We start from the raw sequence: 3,906 nt of genomic DNA, 5'->3' as shown, positions 1-3,906 counted from the left end.
AAAATAAAATAAATAAGAGGAGATCACTCAGACAATAATGAAAATCAGAGATAAGGGCGAAGAAGAAGCAAGCGAACTTCTGAAAAGCTACAGTGTAGATTTGCAGCGTCAGCAGAAAGATTACGTTTTTCGGGAACAGAAGCTAGCGCTTAGTATCTTATTTCGTTAAATAACTTTCTAGGGGATCAAAAGGGCACCATTGTTGATCGGCGATCTGCGGAGTCAGCAAACGCTGCCTAGAAATGACCGTCACATTGTATTGAACTGTCGCTGTTAAGTGAATAGAGAGGATTGGCGCCGTGTCGAAAGTCGTAGTATTCATCCAGACAACTGCGGCAGTCTGTGTTAGCTCCAGACAAAAACGTCGACAAGAGAAACAGTCTGAAAAGAAATTAACATGCAGCGAAGAGCACGCAGTTCACCCCCTTCTTAGCACAGGAGCATTCTGCTGACAAACAACTCGACGAACGGCGTTGCAAACGACTTGTTTTGCTTGACGAAGCGTTTATCTTTTGGCCGGAAGCGAAGCAAGAGGAAGCGGAAACGCAAACATGGCTTTCGTTCCGTCGAAAAGGCTTTATTTAGTCTCTGCTGGTCTTTCTTCGCAGGAAACGAAAAAAAAGCTGCAGAAACAGCTATATGAGAAGCAATACCGCTGGTGCTGCTTCGAGGATTTCCATTCAACGCTCTCATTTCTTGGTTATTGTTAGCTATTAATCTGACTTTTCTGCACTCGTACTCTGCCTTCTCCAGCATATTGGGCTGCCAAAAAAATCTAACTTACACGCTGTTTTGTATGCAAACATTCACTCTAGGCGGGAGTGTTTTTAACTATCAGAAGCAAGCGTTTTCTTCACTGCATTCTCGGTACTGCCAGACATGTTACAAAGAATAACAAGCAGTGCTTCCCCAGATAATTTAGTCATGAGCTGTGTTCTCTATATCGACTTTACAAATGTGCGTTTTTCGAAAGGCTCTTTCCGGAAAAAGAAAAAAGCGCAATGCTATTATTTCCAACTGATTATCATTTTGCAGGTATTGTTGAAAACCAAGGGCTGCGAAATGACTGGTTTTATTAGTTGGATAGAAATGAGATGCAAAAGAGGGGCTAAGTCTACGAAATATAGTTTATTTGAGAACCAAATATTTTTCAACCTGCGCACTCAATCCTCTCAGATCACCAAAGAAGGCTTTAAGCTCGTAATTAAACTTCACATTTTCAGTCAAAGCCTCATTAGGTGGCGGCGCTCTCCTTGTGTCCATGTCTAGCTATTGCTTTTACATTTCGCTGCCACGTGTTAAGATGTGTGTTTGAAACAGAACAATCCTGACTGCAGTAGATCGTTTAGATTTTAGCATGCGAGCCCGAGCATAAAACAAAAATTCGAGAATTGAGCCCCCCGTGTAGAGACGGGAATCCGTAAAATAATTTGATATCGGATTGGGGCGTACAAGAACCAGACAGAATACTGAAAGAAGTCTGCAGCCTGCTTTCAAAATAGGTTACACTCTTGGTCTCGAAGAAGGTGCAAGATATTTTAATTACGGAGAACTAATTTCGTTTCTTCACTGGTATGGCTTAGGCAATGGATGTTGCTACAAACGCAGTAAATAATTAAAAAAAAGTGTCTTTTATATTACATAGTCATTTCATTGTTGTACTAGCCACGCTCCAGGAATCAACAAAAAGAGTCAAGCCCCCGCTTAGAGAATACATGCAACAAAATAGAGCGTAGGATATACATTAAATCGGCATAAGACGAGAACGAAGCACAACGCACGTTTCGTCGGCTAATTGCTCAGGACCTAAGCTTATTTCATTTACTTGTAAGGCTTTCAGTCTTGCGCGCAGAAACTCATTTTCCGTAGGTGATCACTCCTCGTTAGAGGGCCTCCATGATGGCTTAAAATAATTAGGACGTCGCTGCAAATGAATTTTACCTAAGTACTTGGGCGAAGTTTCCTGTGATGTGCCACGGCGAGTTTCTATCTGCTATCCCCATGAGTCGCAAGTGTAATGAGTCCCAAGACGGCGCGCGTTTCGCCGTGTTGAGTAAGGGCCAGAACGATTTGTGGCAAGACTAGGTAAATGTCTGCTCCTGTTGGTAGAGCCAAAATATTTTTTTTCCTTGCGCTAACAGGTCTTGTTTACGGTTATGGCTGTATCGCCGCAAATGGAGAAGAGTTGCAGTGTTTCAAAATCGCAATTTTTTTCAGTTTTCGTTCCAATTTTCCAGCGCGACTTCAATTCGTGTGTACAGAAGATATTTTTCTCATGATATGCTGTGACTAGGCGCAGCGCATTTTTTTTTTGCGGTTACTTGCTAGATGCGTGAAATGTTACTCCGGCCTTGGAACGCAGGAAAGCTTTTGCGAAATGCGCAAGTTGGCTACCTATATTAGGCAGAAATTGGTTAAAATTGATTTGTCTACAAGCATAAGATGACAGCGGTTTTGAAATTCTAAAGCAGGTGTAGCTGTTACAAATCGTCTGCTAGACATTTTTAATCTCAGATGATTATTTCAAAGAGATAATAGTTAACTATTAAAGTTTGGCCTACCAGCTTTCTAGATAACCTGATGCACGTTCGTACTGACGCCCATCAAAACACTGTTATTGCTTTGCGAGAAAGGTGCTGTTTCGCCCCAGATGGCTTGTACCCGGATGATGTTTTATTTCAAGAGTGACAATAAGAAGAGGGATCTAAATCTACTTGAGCACAAGACAGGTTATAAGGGTCTCCACCAACCCGGTCTACCTGACCAACATTCTCAATAATAATTTTCTATTCAAGCTCATTACGACGGCCACCCGATGCGAATCTCATTGCTGAAAAGATAGTGACATACACAACTGCCATTGCAAACGGCAAAATGAAACAAAAGGCCCGGATGGCAAGCTTTTTGAAACTCAACGAATCCACGAATGTATTCGCTTGAAAAATTAGAGGATGCGGGCTTCAAGGATAAATGGTGGCAGGAACGACCACAGAGAAGTACAGCAGGTTGGCAGCTAGTGACATACTGAGGCACTGACATGGTTGCCAGGCTATGTGTCGCTATATGACCGCATACCAATCAAATCAGCAAGAGCTATCATGTAGGGAAGGGGTTCCCAGAGGGTTCAATACCCATGTTAGCCCCTCATGTCAAAGGAGCGGCCACACAGGGCAGTTCCTTTTACATGAGGGGCCGAGATGCTAATCGTACGCTTCGGGACCCCTGCATTCTGAGTAGGACACGCTAACCCTACGTCACCCGGTCGCGTTCGTAGCTTTTCATTATAGCGAGGATTTATATTGCTGCAAACCATTCACATCTGTATTTGTTCTTTTTTCGACAGCCACCGGCATGCGGCTTTACACTCCGATCCTGGCACGCGTATCAATTTTGTGTTATTTGTTTCATCACACTCGTTGTTGCTAGACGCAGCTTTATCAGTTTCATTGTCGCGAAAGATGCTCCGAGATGTTTCTCGAAGATTCAGGCCACTCACGTATATTTCTGCAATGTTCTAGGTTGTGCTAGTCACTGTTTGCGGTTTTATCTCGATCTTTATTTGTAGCCTCTAAATCGAGCACTGACGCGTGAAAGCAGCGTTCTTAGTTCGACGATCTACGAGCACGTTTGTTGCTATCGCCGCCGCCGAGTTGCTTAGTTCTTTTGCGGGCGCAAGTCAGCCCAATAAAGAGTTAATTATACTATCACGCCTGTGCCCTCTTTTGGTGTCTACGGCGTTGTCACCACTACGTGACAATATCTTTGCCTGGTGGTCTTTTACATAACTGGTTGCTTGCTGTAGACGGCGAAGTCTATTTTTGTGGAACACTTTCTTTCATCTCCATCCGTGTTTACTGCTTGCGGCTATTGTGTTGTCGGAACGTCATCTTGCTACATACGACGAAG

Source organism: Amblyomma maculatum, chromosome 4, assembly GCF_055883805.1.
Source record: "Amblyomma maculatum isolate TAMU_Amacu chromosome 4, ASM5588380v1, whole genome shotgun sequence".
NCBI classification, from domain to species: Eukaryota; Metazoa; Arthropoda; class Arachnida; order Ixodida; family Ixodidae; genus Amblyomma; species Amblyomma maculatum.
The sequence above is the reverse complement of the archived record's forward strand: the minus strand, read 5'-3'. Positions refer to the sequence as shown.